Below are 16,170 nucleotides of genomic sequence, written 5' to 3'. Positions count from 1 at the left end.
GTGATCCTCAACAATTTGCCAGAATACAAATTTTATGAGGGACAGACCAAAAACATGGTAAAAATCTAGGCATTCTGTGAAACTTTTGACAGTTGAGATGTATGTGTAATGTGGTTTAAAGAAAGGAATACTGTAATTAGATGTGCTAATGACATGTGACAAAATCAGGTAAGTACATAAAAGAGATAACCTAATAGTGCGACTCTGAGAAAACTATCTTTTTTTTTCTCTTTTGGTACACAGCTTAGAGAATGCCACTTCTATTAATTTGCATATTACCTAGGAGGGAGGAGGAAAAGGGACAGTGGAAGGAAGGAAGGAGGAAATTGATGGTACTTCTACCTAAAACATATTGCACCTGTGGATGCTAGACTGTCTGGTATCCCAGTCTGTATTTAGAATATACTTTGATACCAACAGAGTACAGTACATTATACACATGCATAAACACCACTATCACCGTAACTGAAATTAATATTATATATAGTCAAAAATATAACTTTAAGACCAATTTACACTTTTAACAAGAAACTTGATTGTGTTTATTGGCTGCCCTTTAGATATTCCTCTTCAAAAGGCCTTTTTGATGCAAGAAAAGCTGATTTTTTTTTAAATCTGGAATCTTTGCTGAATGTCTCCAATCAGTCTCAGACTTCTGCAAGAGAATTCCTCAGAATCCTAGGATTCATAGCTTCTGTGATTCTTGTGGTTTCCTTTGCCAGGTTATACATGAGAAAGATGCAATGGTTTCTAAAAAAAAAAAAAAATGCATTGACCCAGCATTTGTGCAGTAGTTGCAATGTCGCCTCACAGCAAGAGGTTCTCCTGCTCGATTCTCAGCTGGGGTGCCTTCTGTGTGGAGTCTGCATGTCCTCCATGCATCTGTGTGGGTTTCCTCCGGGTGCTCCAGTTTCCCACACATTACAAAGACGTGTCTAGAGTATTTCTCCCCAGGCCTCAGCTGAAAATTGGTTTTGTTCCAAGTCACACTTTCCTGGTAAACAAATGTTAAATAAATACATTTTCTGTAATTTCAAATTCCAGTTCTGTGCTTTATAAAAAGGGAACTGCATTGATGAAAACAACAAATTTAACTAAACCTTGGTCTCCCAATCTCCTACCACAGACATGTCAAATATTGCTTGGGTAGTAGTTTCCTATGAGGGTAAAGGTTCACGGCTTGTGGAGTCTTTCAGATAGACCCAAAGCACATCAACGTAGAAGAATTGTTGGCTGTTATCCATGGCTTGAAGTATCTCCATCACCAATTGTCCCTCAGGACCACTTCAAGTAGTTACAGACAATACTACTGTTATGTAGTACATAAACAAGCTGGGAGGTTCAAGGTTGTACCCCCTATGCAGGCTGGATATGATGATTTGGGAATTAGTTCTTCAGTGTTTCTTAACCACCTAAGCATCTTACATTCTGTCAGAACAAAATATAGTGGCAGAAAAGCTGAGCAGGACCCAGACAGACCAGTGTGAATAGAAATTGAATGAAGGTAAGTGATCCACTTGTGGAGAACATCTCAAAGAGATCTGTTCACCTCCTTTCAAAACAGGCAAGCAAACAAATTTTTCTACAGAGCTCCTTGCAAGCACGATAGGAAAACAGTTGCATTTTCATTACTTGAAAGGGAATGCTCCTTCATGCATTTTCACCCTTTCCACTGATATCCAGGGTAATTCTGAAACTTCAAAAGGATACCCCAAACATCACTGTGATGAGTCTTTTTTTGGCCATGGGAATATAGGTTCTCCCTTATTATGGAATTGGTCAAGGGCAGTTATCACAAGCTTCCTCACACACTGGATCTACTCACACAAGATGGGAGGAGGTTGAAACACCCCAGTCTCAATCTACTTCCCCTGACTGCCTGGATGTTTAAGTTATAATTATTTTAGACACTTACTTCATGAGGACTTGCAGCAGGTGTGAAGGTTGCCAGCCCAGCTAGCTGGAATTTTGTAAATGATTCTGTTATTTGTGAAGAGTAATATGGTTTGTATGCTTGTCTTACAAATGTAAGAAAGCTATATGTTATGTTAAACTGTATGTTATGTGCTGAGCTTCAAGAATGTAACCACAATGTACCCTACTGCAAAAGAACAAAAATGTATACGAACTATATGCCTGTGTAAATGTTTGTGTTCATAGTAGAAGATGGAACATACAGAGTTAACTGCAATCTCTAAGAAAATAAGTGAAGCATTTACAATTGTGTACCACAGCTAGGAAACAAGATGTCTGCAGCTAGAAATTCTATTGTCTGGAAACAGAAATACTTACAGGTTTACAAGGTAAAAGTGCTTAACAGTTTTAGGACTTCCAGTTTTGGACAGAATTTCTAACAGATAAGTAATTTTAACACAGAGGTGTTATATTTTAAGTTCCTGTTAGTCTGGGAACTAAAGGCAGAGGTAACAAGAATGGTGTAATTTGAGATAACCCAGCAGAAATGTTTGATAGTAATTTAAGAACTATCTCAAAGAAAAAGTCTGTACATTTTGTATCTTGTCTTGGATCTGAACACATCCAGATTCTGCACTTTTCATCTGTATTTGCCTGGCTCTGTACGTAAGACTTAGATCATCGTATCTCTCTTAGAGATAGATAGGAATATAGCAAGATTAGTTCAGATGTTATCTGTATTTATGTGAGACTGTCCTGCAATGTTGTTTTAAAGTATTTCCTGTGATTCTGAACTCTGTTGTCACTGTGTTGAGTCATTGAGTATTGTCTTATAGGTTCATAGGTTGGTACTAGGCTATCAGCCCTAGGGCCTAATACAAGCCTAGCCATAACAATTTCTGGATATTTCTTCCCACAATATTTACTTCCCTGGACCCCTGACTAACAGGGTGACTAACGTGATCTCTGGGGTGAATTTCCTATCTCTCATTGAATCATCAATGTTCCTTTTGAAGAGGGCCAAGGAGGTGGTCTGCTTGACATGTATGGGCAGTCTGTTCTAGAGTATGGGGTGTCTGTGGGTCAGGAACATATCCCTCCAGCATGTTTTGTTCATTGTGATGACAAGGTTCAGATCCCTGGAGCATGTGGTTCTGAGGGATTGGGATTTCTTTAAGTGGGGCATGTCCAACAGCTCAGGGATTGACATGGCCTTGTATGTTAATCAGAGATCACCTCGGAGTAGACAATATGACACAGAGTATAGCTGGGGTTTTTTTAGACGGTTAGCATAGGGCATCTGTTTTAGGTCTGTGATTCTTTTAGTGAGGTATTTTTGTGGCCTTTTTGTGCTTTTATTATTTATTATTAAATATATTTAAACCTTTCAATTGTGGCTGGTTTGTGTAGAGATTTAAGTTTTAGAGTACTTGCATGTATTTGGTGAAACTGCATAGGCCATTCCTAAATAGCCTTAAAAGTTCTGGTCGCACTTACCATTTGGATAACAGTAACATTACACAGTGGAATTGGCCACCCTTTGTAAGGGCCTTATAGTAGTTGATAAAGGGTGGTTGGTGGCAGCTGGTACTACCTTATAGTCTAGGCAGAAGGGGGCATAGCTAGTGAACCTGTGCCAGCCTTCCCCAGGACTGTCTGTGTGTTTGTATATGAATTAAATCTCAAAATATTAGCTACTTGGGCAGGGACACAAACCACTGGTTGGACAGAGAGGGTGCTATAGGTTTTGGCTTGACCACTGAGCTGAGATCTTAACCCTATAGCTGTGCCAGTGGGCAGTCTTATTGGGGTTCTGGAGAGAGAGAGAAACCAGCCCCAGACTGACTGTGATCTCTGTGTGCTCTGAAGGGAAATTGTATTTTACTGTGTGTGTACTTGTCATCCTCCCAATGTGCACGTCCCTCACTGGTGTTAGTGGTGAGGATTGAGGCTCCTTGATAACTGGGCCAGTGCAAGAGCATCACATATTAATTGTTTGACAGTGGTGGGATATCTACATCACATGTTAATTGGTACTGGTGAGTTAGCCACATCACATATTAATTGGCTTGTAGTGGTGTTGATACTGAATTCCTGTAGCTTGTGTACAGTGATCACTGAAGGTGTTTTTGTACTCTAAATCAGCCATGCATTGAACATTTAGAGTTCATATCACACTTGTTTTTTTTTTGTTAGCTTAGTTAGGGAGAGCAGGCAAGCATAGCAGCAGAGGAGTATGACAAGCTGAGAAGGAGACAGTTGGCTGAAAGGTGTCAGGCTAAAGGACTGGTGCAAGTCAACCTTACTAAAGCAGACATGATTGCAGCTTAAGTCACTGCTGCTTCAGAGAATAGCAACCAGGAGGACAATCAGACTGGTCGTGGAGATGTACAGCACTCAGAAAATGGGCAGCTCAACCTTTCCACAGAGGACTTAAAAATCTGTCTGGAGTTAAGATACTTGAGTTGGAAGTCAAGTATTTGAAAATAGAAGCAGCAGACAGATTGAGTTGTCTTGAGACTGAGGAAAATGAGAAACTGTGATGGCTGGATGCTGAGAAGAAGGATAGGCTGAGACAACATGAAAAGGAGATGCTGACTCTTCGCATGAGTCATGGAGGTAATGGGGTAGGGAGTAACTGAACCCCAAAAGCAACAAAGGTCAGTAAATCTCTTCCACAATTTACAGAGAGGAATAATTTTGATAGTTTCATTTATATGTTTGATAGTGTATATAAACAGTATGATGTTGACCAAGGGCTTTGGGTACAGTTCCTGACCCCCTTACTCCATAGTAAATCTGTAACTGTAATGTCCAAACTGCCTGATAATGACTGCTTAAATTATAATGTTGTAAAGAATTGTTTGCAAGAATTTTTTAAGTTAACACCTGAAGCTTATAGAAAAAAGTTACGTGAGCATAGACGCCAGGCAAATGGAAGTGTGTGTGAATATGTTAAACCACAAAAAATGGCAAAATAGGCAAAAGCTAAAAGCAGAAAATATTTAATATCGTAAGCGCTTTCGGAAACGCCAATACGTTTCCTTCTTCAGACAAACAGTCAAACAAATTGAGGGCGTAAATATATACCATGCTAAATGACTAATTAAACAATCAATACTTCGCACACTCCTATTTAAAGCAACCCAATAGCTAAAATGGGAACTTGTCAAGTATTTAAACTACGTAAAATTATTATGTTACTACAATTAATATTATTAAACCAAATAATTAATACAAAATTAATTAAAAAATTAATACAAAATACCTCTTAGTCAGCTCCATTACTTAAGTTAGCATCATTAATTTCATACAATATTGAGCCCTTCTTCTCTAAAAAATGCATATCATTATACAAATAAATAAAATAAAATAAAATAAAATAAAACAAAGCCAAGTGTAAATATAAAACACATATTTTTCATGTCATTTGATAGTGGCCACCAACAGGGCATAACATAATATAATTCATTATGCATAAAGGAAATCATCTCTTCAAAGCTGCTAATTTTAATAAACATTTAATAGATACTGTTTCATTAAGGCCTGGAGGCAAATACGCTACTGTTCTAATTTGCCATAATAATTCCTCTAACTCCAGTTTAATTTGCCATGGTCCCCCTTTGTCATCAGGCTGTACTTGATTTAGTACATTAAACCTAAAACTATGGTCGGGAAATTCTTCTATGTGCCTAACTAAAGCATTATTCGTGTCTTTTCTTTTAATAGCATATTGATGTTCATAAATCCTTTGCCTAAACTTTCTTTCCGTCTTTCCAATATAGAAAGAGGGACAGTTTAAGCAACATGCAGAGTAGACCACCCCTTTAGAATCGCAAGAAAAATTACCTTGAACTTTATACCATTTGTCACGTATCTTAAATTGATATGTAGTGTTGATATATCTACATTGGTGACATGCCCCACATTTAAACATACCCATATGTTTATTTGTCAAAGGCCTCCCAGAATGTTCCAAAAGTGATTTCAAACTATGGCCTCGTCTAAAAACTACCCTAGGTACATCACCTAAAATGTTGTTCAACCTACTATCCTCCATTATAAGGGCCCAGTTTTTATTAAGGATGTTTCTTATAAATGCATGATCAAGATTGTATGTACAGAGAAAACCCATAGTAAACTCATGAGACTCTGTCCGTAACTGGGTTCTCTGGTTAGCTTCTAGGTTGTTCTCAGCAATTGTCTTGGCAAATAATAGCGGTTGAAAATACCCCATCTGCCTTTTAGTAATAACCTCCGCAGAGATATTAGAAATTAATGACAGAGGGTAACCCCTGTTGACAAACATGTTCTCCAAGAGCTGACATTCACTCATGAAGTCAATCTCCTCCGACACCATTCTAGCGGCTCTAACTAACTGTCCCTTAACTACCGCTCTTTTCTGATGGTAAGGATGTGAACTAGAAAAGTGGAGGAATGAGTTTGAATAGGTCGGCTTCCTATATATGGTAGTTCTAAACCTACTATTATGATAATCTTTATAAATAGAGATATCCAGGAAGTTGGTAAAGTCTGGATGCAAAACATAGGTAAAGTCTAAAAAATTAGTTAGGGTAGTTATAGAAGCCATAAATTCTGGTATCAAACTAGGAGGACCTTTCCAAATTAAAAACATGTCGTCCTGGTAATGAGTGTACCAAGCGACATAGTTTTTAAACATAGGGTTAGGAAACAGCAAGGTAGTCTCCCAATGCGCCATGACGCAATTGGCGAAACTTCCGCCACAGGGGGACCCCATGGCAACCCCTGATTTTTGGAGAAAAATATTTCCATCAAACCACATAAAGTTGTTAGAAAGAACAATGTCCAACAGAGTTTCAGCAACATATATTACACTTTCTTGTACATTCCTGGAACTCAAGAAATCCCTAGTCCATTCTAATCCTAATGTTTGTGGGATGACTGTATATAAATCTCGAACATCAATTGTTAAAAATTGATGTTCTCGATGAAATGGAATGTTCCCTAGTTCTTTAAGGAAGCTCCAAGAGTCTCTACATATTTGGTGCTCCTTCTCTATTAATGGCTTCAAGATGCCGTCCACATATTTGGCACAACTATATGTAATAGACCCTCTCCCGTCAACTATAGGTCTAAACGGGGGGTCTTTAATTCTTTTATGAATTTTTGGTGCACCAAAGAGTGACGGCAATCTAGGAGCAGACATTGTTAAATAGTTATATACTTCAATGTCAATAGAACTTTCAAGGAACAAGTCATCCAAAATTCCTCTGATTTTTTTGTGCGCCATATTGACTTCATTGATACTGACTGTTTGGTAAACTAAAGTGTCCAACTGTTTCATCATATTATTAATATAAGTACTATGGTGCATAAAAACCAACCCTCCACCTTTATCTGGTTTCATAGCCCTTATTTTACAGTCTTTCAAAAGCTTAATGAAATCCAGTTCGCTTTTGTTGGTGTTATGGCCCCTCTTTTGATGGTGAGACCTAAGTGTGCTTACAGCTCTAAAGTCTAATTCACACATTTTTTCAAAGGCGAGTATGTTTGGATGAAGGGGAGGGTTAAAAAGACTAGAGACTCTTAATGGATTACTCACAGTAGAACCTGGCCCCAATAGGGCATTAAGGTTGATCTTCCTAGCAAATAACTTAAGGTCAACTATAATGTTGACCAAATTCATATGAGAGTCCGGAACAAAATCAATAATGTCCTGTGGGATACTTAAGTCAGTATAGTTGTAAACAAACAAATCATCTCCAGAGTTAGGACATATTTGTGGGCTGAGAGTTTCATCATTCATTAGTTCCTTCTCTGGTTTTTCCTGTTCCTCGAACGATTCTGATTCGAGTTCGAGGCAGTCCTTGGTTGATTCATCTGGTTCGACTGGTGAACCTGAAAACCCTGTTGGAAATTGTTATATGGTGGATTGATGTTATTACTGTTGTCACTTTGGTGAGTTGCCCCTTTAGCAATATTGGAACCATCTCTGCTGTTATTATTCCTAATGCGATCACTTCTACCAGGTTCGGTTTCTGGTCCCAAGGGGGTATTGACATTAAAGGGCAAATTAGAATTGTCTCCTTCCTTGCTGACATCGATATCATGGACAACGCCGGTAAAAACTAAGGGGGGTGGAGGATAAGCTTTACAACTCTTGTACTGTTGCACATCCCTCGCTATCTTTTTCTTTTTGTTGTTAGTTAGCTTTGACATGGTAGCTTTAACTACGGAACCCATGGTGGGCAGCCCATACTGCCCCAACAGAGTCTGTCAGTAGCAGAGGAAGCCACTAGTCCAGGTACACATCCAGGACCTAGGGTTAAATGTTTTAAATGCAGCCAGTGGGACCCTGTAGCATATAGATGTCCACGGAGGCAAGGTAGGGAACACAAGGCGGGAGAGCCAGTATGCAGGAATGACAAAATGCCAACAGTAGGCTGTCTTGAGACAACAAGGGTACCAAACTCCCACCCTGCAGATGCCTGATAGAGAATGATTTTGGTAATGCAGTACCATGTGTTCATGCTGTTACACGCAGTCAGGCTTGGAGACAAGTATGTGGGAATGGTAGCCTGGGAGAGACCCACACAGACCACACACTTGCAGCCAGGATTGGTGATGTGGTTACTTCAGGTAGGGACTTCCATGTAGCAGTGAGACTGAAGGTGAGCCATAGCTGCTTGTGAGTACTAATGTTCCCTTGGACAGAATGACTGCAAGGGCAGATGTGAGTAGTAGTACCCAGGCTGACAGTGAGGCACCACTGACAGAGGATACCAGACTTCCTGTGGAAGGGGAGCTGGGAAGGGTTACAAAGAGTGAGTTGACACAGGATTAGCTCTCACACTCTACATTAGAAGGCCTGAGGGGAGTAGCTAGTGAGGCACCTGATTCTCAAGGGAAGGTGGAATCTGTATACTGGGACAAAAGGTTACTGTATAGAGAGTGGACCCCTGAGGGAGGGCTAGAGGGTGAGAGAATACACCAGTTGGTAGTGCCCAGAACCTACTGTCAGGCACTTCTAGCCATAGCCCAGGATATTTCCTTTGCAGGTCATATGGGCATAAAACATACAAAGAGATGTATTATGCAGAACTTTTATTGGCCTGGGATTTCCAGAGATGTAACAGCGTACTGCAAGACCTGTGAGCAGTGCCAAAAGGTAGGCAAGGCAGGAGATGAGGGGAAAGCTCTTTTGATACCTTTGCCTGTGATTGAGGAGCCATTTCAGAGGGTAGCTATGGATATTGTGGGTCCTCTGACTACCCCAAGTTCTGCAGGGAAAAAGTATATCCTAGTGGTAATAGATTATGCTACCAGATACCCTGAGGCAGTGGCTCTGTCCTCCATTGAGGCAAAAAAGGTGGAAAATGCTTTGTTAGAGATCTTTAGCAGGGAAAGGTTTCTCAAAAGAAATACTGACTGACAGAGGTGCCAATTTCATGTCAGACCTGCTGGCTTGTCTGTGGAAGTACTGTGGGGTGAAGAACCTAAAGACTACCCCCTACCATCCACAGACTAATGGTCTAGTTGAGAGGTTAAGCTCTACACTCAAGGCCATAATATGGGCATTTGCAGACCAGTTTAGGAGAGAGTGGGACAAATATCAACCCCATCTGCTGTTTGCTTACAGAGAGGTGCCCCAGGAATCCACAGGTTTTTCACCCTTTGAGTTGTTGTATGGGCATAGGGTGACGGGACCTCTAGATTTAAAAAAGGAGTCTGTTGTGGCATATGTCCTAAACCTCAGGACAAGGCTTAGGGACCTCATGGGCTTGGGCCAGGGGAACATGGCAGAAACTCAACAGCAGAAAAAGGTCTGGTATGACAAGAATGCTCGAGCTAGATAGTATGCTGTAGGACAGCAGGTAATGGTTCTCATTCCCGTCAGACACAACAAGCTGCAGGCAGCTTGGTAGGGACCCTACAATGTGCTAAGGAAGGTCAGTGATGTAAAAACTACATGGTAGAACTGCTAGGCAGGAGGCAGGGGAACAAATTGTACCATGTTAACATGATGAAACCTTACCATGATTACCATTACCAGGCCCTTGTGCTGAGTATTTTCAGTGGATTGCAGGAGTTGCAGGGAGATCTGGTGACTGATCGCCTCAGTGAGGCTCAGGTTGATACCTCAGTGGAAGGGGTAGCAATGTCCCAGCAGCTATCCCCTACCCAGGTTCGAGAAATCTGAGCAGTGTTACAGGAGTTTGGGGACATGTTCACTGGGAAACCAGGGTGCACTCACCTGGTGCAGCACTGTGTGGATAGAGAACCCCAAAGCCCAATTAGGCAGGCCCATTATAGGGTGCCTGGAAGAGTCAGACTCTGAGGGAGGAGATACAGGAAATGTTGGACCTAAGAGTAATTCAGGAGTCCATAAGACCTCCTCAGTGGTGCTGGTACTAAAGAAGGATGGCAGCACCAGGTTCTATATGGACTACATGAAACTAAATAGTCACACAGAGTCAGATGATTACCTCATGCCTAGTACAGATGAAGCCCTAGAGCAGCTGGGTGGGGCTAAGTATCTTACCAGCATTGATTTTATCAAGGGTTACTGGCAGGTTTCCCTTGACTCCCAGTGCTAGAGAGAGGTCAACCTTTGTGACTCCTTTTAGCTTGTATGAGTTCACAAAGATGCCCATTGGGATGAAAAATGACCCAATGACTTTCCAGAGGCTGGTAGATCATATCCTAGCAGAAGCAGAAGATTTTGCCCTTCCTTACCTAGATGATATTGCCATCTACAGCCATTCCTGGAAAGAGCACCTTCAGTATGTCAGGGAAGTGCTGGGTAGACTACAGAGTGTAGGGTTGACCATTAAGCCCAGCAAATGTCAGGTGGGTATGGCAGAGGTCTCCTACCTAGGACATACAGTGGGGAGTGGTAAAATCAGGCCAGAACCTGCCAAAGTGGAAGCCATTCAGGCATGGCCTGCACCTGTTACCAAAAAGCAGGTGAGGGCATTCTTAGGGACAGCAAGACACTACAAAAAGTTTGTCTCCAGTTATAGTACCATAGCTGTTCCCCTCAAAGATCTGACAAAGAAAAACAGGCCACATAAGGTAGTGTGGAGCCAGCATGGGAGCAGGCATTCCACAAGCTTGAAGGAGCTTTGGGAGGACCCCCTGTGTTAGCCAGTCCAGATTACAGAAAATACATTTTTGTGCAGGTGGATGCTTCAAACCATGGGGTGGGGGCTGTACTTAGCCAGATTTCTTCAGAGCGAGAAGAGCACCCAGTGGTTTATTTCAGTCATAGACTCCAACCCTGGGAGGGATGGTATGCAGCTGTAGAAAAAGAATGTCTAGGCATAGTGTGGGCACTGCAGAAACTTCAGCTTTATCTGTATGGATGAAAATTCACTGTAGTTACAGACCACAATCCCCTAACATGGTTATGTCGGGCCAGCCAGCAAAATTCCAAGTTACTAAGGTAGAGCCTAGGATTGCAAGCATATGATATGATGGTGCAGCACCACAGTGGGATTAGCAATGCCAACGCAGATGAGCTGTCAAGACAGGGAATGGAGTAAGGCATTCCCAGATAGTCTCAACCCTCTCAAACAATGTTTCTCAAGGATCACTTAAAAAACTAGTTTGATTTCTCATTGGGGGAGAATTGTGACAGCTGCTAGCCCAGCTAGCTGAAATTTTGTAAATAATTCTATGTTATTTGTGAATAGTAATATGGTTGCATATGCTTGTAATGCAAGAAAACTATATGTTATGTTTTGTTAAACTGTATGCTATGTGCTGAGTTTCAAGAATGTAACCACATTGTAGCCTACTGGAAAAGAACAGAAATGTATATGGACTATGTGCCTGTACAAATTTGTGTTTTCATAGTAGAAGTTGGAACATACAGAGTTAACTTGCAAACTCTGAGAAAAATAAGCGAAGAGTTTATGATTGTGTACCTCAGGTAGGAGACAGAATGTCTGCAGCTAGAAATTCTTTCTTTTGTCTGGAAACAGAAATAATTACAGGTTTCCACTGTAAAAGCGTTTAACAGTTTTACGACTTCCATTTTTTAGCAAAATTTCTAAGAGATAAGTAATTTTAATACAGAGGTGTTATATTTTAAGTTCCTGTTAGCCTGGGAACTAAAGGCAGAGGTGACAAGAATGATGCAATCTGAGATAACCCAGCAGAAATGTTTGATAGTAATTTAATAACTATCTCAGACAGTGAGTCTGTGTATTTTGTATCTTGTCTTGGATCTGAACACATCCATCTTCAGCACTTCTCATCTGTATTTACCTGGCTCTGTAAGTAAGACTTAGATGATCGTATTTCTCTAAGAGATATATAGGAATATAGCAAGATTAGTTCAGATGTTTTCTGTATTTATGTGAGACTGTCCTGCAATATTGTTTTAAAGTATTCCTGTGATTCTGAACTCGGTTGTCACTGAGTTGAGTTATTAAGTATTGTCTTGTGCTTTTATTATTTATAATTAAATATAATTAAACCTTTTTATTGTTGCTGGTTTGCGTAGAGATATTTAAGCTCTTGGGATACTTGCATGTATTTGTTGATACTTTATAGGCCACTCCTAAATACCCTTAAAAGTTCTGGTCACACTTACCATTTGGATAACAGTAACATTACACAGTGGAATTGGTCACCCTTTGTAAGGGCCTTATAGTAGCTGATAAAGGGTGGTTGGTGGCAGCTGACACTACCTTACAGTCTGGGCAAAAGGGGGCATAGCTAGTGAATCTGTGTCAGCCTTTCTCAGGAGTGTCTGTGTGTTTGTATATAAATTAAATCTCAAAGTGTGTGCCTGCGTGTCAGCTACTTGGGCAGGGACATGAAGCACTGGTTGGCCAGAGTGGGTGTTGGAGGTTTTGGCTTGACCATTCAGCTGAGATCTTAACCCTATAGCTGTGCCAGTGGGGAGTCATACTGGGGATCAGGAGAGAGAGGGAGAAACCAGCCCCAGACTGACTGTGTTCTCTGTGTGCTCTTCAGGGAAATTGTACTTTACTGTGTACATGTCATCCTCCCAATGTGCACGTCCCTCACTGGTGTTAGTGGTGAGGATTGAGGCTCCTTGATTACTGGGCCAGCAAGAAAGACTGCTACTAGAAAATTCTATATTTGTTAGTGGAAGCAATTTTTGTACCGCTATGGTCAAATATTTGTGAGAGTTACTTTCCTGTGGCCTCTTTTATTCCTCTATAAAGCTTCACCTTTCAGCCATTTCAACATGTCTGTCCATGTATCTTCCTCTTTCTTCTCTGCTTATGTTAAAACAGTTTCTGAAATGAGTGAGCAGGAAAAAAAACTTCACACTGTGTGTACTGAGCCAAAAATGGCAGTAAAATACCTCTGTAGTCCAAACTTAAAGCTATGAGTTATAGGACATCTGGATGCAGCTTAGACACGTAATTAAGTAGAAGTTTTCCATGTGGGTGATTTTAGGGAATTATCATTTTATGTGTTTATGACAGTCTGATTATTCTTACATTTTAAAACTCTGTATCATGTTTTTTTCGTTCTGGAAGGGTGGGGGGTTTATACCAAAATGTTTTGAGGTTGCTATTTTATCTAATTTTTATCCAGTTTTTGTTGTTTTAAAATAAACATTGTTTGTAAAAGTTACTTTACACTTAAATATATTGTATTTTTACAAACTTCAACACCACTGCTTTAGAACACTTTGTAACTAGTACCACAGGAAATTCCTTATAATGTTAGTTGCCTTTCTGTGACACAACTTAGTCCTCTAAAAGTTACAAGAAAAGGCTTTATGCAATGCTGTTGTATGACACTATACATTCCAATATAGGGTTCCTATCAGTTCGTTGAAACTTCAGCAGTTTGAACACCATATGTTCGAACTGTGAAGTTCGAAAACTGATTATCGCGAAGCCGCGGAACACCAAAATCTTTCTCAAGGAAAGAATTTGGTGGGCCGTTTCTGTGGCTTTGCAATTCTCAGCACTGTGGTGGAAAGTTACGGGTTGGGTTCAGGTAAGTGTGCGATTGTGTGGATGTTAGGGTTAGGGCACGGGTTAGGTGAGTTAAGGTTAGGGCGCGGGTGACATGGGTGTGCGATAGTAACAGACTTTAGGGTTAGGGCGGGAGAGGTGAGTTAGGGTTAGGGCGCGGGTCAGGTGAGTGTGCGATAGTGACATACCTTAAGGTTAGGGTTTGGGTTAAGGTAAGTGGATAGATAGTAGTGTATGTACAGTTTAGTGTAGGGTTAGATGTAGGACTTTAAGTGTATGTTTGTGGATTGCTGTTTTTTTGGTGTGCTTGTGTTGTGTGTGTGTTTCTTGGAACAGCAATTTTTTTCCCTGGGAAAAAAATCACTGTTCAAAGCTTTCAATGGCTTTGCACTTCGAGGTTAGAAGTTTGAACATATGGTGTTTGAACTTCTGCCATTTCAGCGAAGTGATATAGACCCGCCAATATATTGTATTTTTTTCAAGTTTTAAACACTATTGTTTTAGATATTTTTGTAATTACTAACACAGGAAATGTTAATAATGCTAGTTGCTTTTTTTAACACAACTTAGTCCTTTAATGTTAAATGAAAGGGTTTCAAGCAACAATGCTGCACATTACACTAGTTGCTGCTTTAATTGTTGTGAGTCATATGACTTTTTGAATTGAAGGGTTGTATGCATATTTAAAAGTTGTTAGTGTTATAATGTCTTAACCATTTGTACTTGGATTTCTTTTTGGATTTTACTGAACCTTTATGTTCTGTGTGTTTTATTAAATTTATTTTTTATATTTACAGCTTTGGTATACATTGTATGAAGAGAACCCTTGTTGGACTACAAAGGTATTTTTACTGCCATTTTCTGTTCAGTACACACAGTGTTAATTTTTTTTCCTGTTCACTGGTTTTGTTTCTACTTCACATCATTCACATTGTTTTTTCCACAAGCTTCTGAAAGGAGTTTTACACCTGAGACCTGCTTGTAAACAGATTTCTTTTTCTTGGGATCTCCACTTTGTGCTGGAGAGGTTGACTATGTCAACCTTTCAACTTGTCTATCAATCTGATTTAAGGTTCTGCACTTGGAAAACTGTGCTCCTCATTGCTCTGATATCTGCAAGAGCTTATCTGAATTTTAAACTGCCATGGAGGTTGAGCCCTCTCTAATTTTTCAAAGGGATGGGTTATTTAAGAATAAACTTCATTCATGCGCAAAGTGGATTCAGTATTTACTTTGAATTAAGGTATCAGTCTCCCAGCTTTCTACCTAGAACACACAAAAAAAGAGAGAAAGGATTTAATATACTCTCAGGTATTATCTTGTCAGAATTATGGCATTTAGAAAAGCTAATCAGCTATTTGTTTCTTATCAAGGGTCAAAGAAGGGCTACCCTGTGTCTAAGCAGACAGTTTCCAGGTACTAGTTTCCAGCGATTGCTTTTTGCTATTCTCATCATGGCGTATCCATTCAGGCAGTATCAAGCCACATTCTAATAGAGTCTTGTCTTTTACAATTGCATAACGGAAAGGGGTAGACACTAGAAGCATTCTAGAGGCAGCTATACAGTCCTTTGTACATTTTTTTACAAAGTATTACAAACCGGATTTCTTTTATATGTTCAGATCATACTTACTAGGAGCATCCTCCAGAGGGCCCTGGATCCATACTCTTTGCCCTGCCATGATGGATAGGCTTTGGCAGGCAGCCATATGACAGTGCAAAAGGAACAAACATTTGAAATATATCTGTCTATATCTAGGTGGCAATGTTGTCACAGTCCAATACCTTAGTCTCAGTGACCTGATGCCACATTTGACCATTGTGATGATTAAGGGAAATGACTAGTGTAAAATTATTTTGCCGGGAGGGTTGAGTATACTTAATTTTAAATGAAAAAATATGAAAAATGAGGTTCTTGTGGTGTCTAGTTTACTTAATAAACCATTACAATCTGATGTCATTGGTTCTTACTGTGCACCCACAATTTCTAAATATACTACATCTATGCCACCCATCTTAGAGAAAAGTGATCACTAGTGCAACTGCATATAGACAGAGAGACAGAGAATACAGAATGTGGGAATTCCCGCAATGGTAGGTGCATTTGTCCTGCAAAGGTATTGATTTTTTAAATGCTTACTGCCAATGTAACCCACAACCATATAACGTTCAACAAGCTTGAGACAGCTGGGATGCCTGGATCAGGAATCTTGGCTGGAATTCAAGGAAGACCCATTTGAAATTAGAATAATTAGGGTTTGTTCTGTCTTTTGATAGGAAGGCACTAGCTTTAGAAGTAAAGGTT

The sequence above is a fragment of the Protopterus annectens genome, chromosome 6.part0, assembly GCF_019279795.1.
Source record: "Protopterus annectens isolate FY-2018-M chromosome 6.part0, PAN1.0, whole genome shotgun sequence".
Taxonomy (NCBI): domain Eukaryota; kingdom Metazoa; phylum Chordata; order Ceratodontiformes; family Protopteridae; genus Protopterus; species Protopterus annectens.
Note: the sequence above shows the minus strand (reverse complement) of the source record.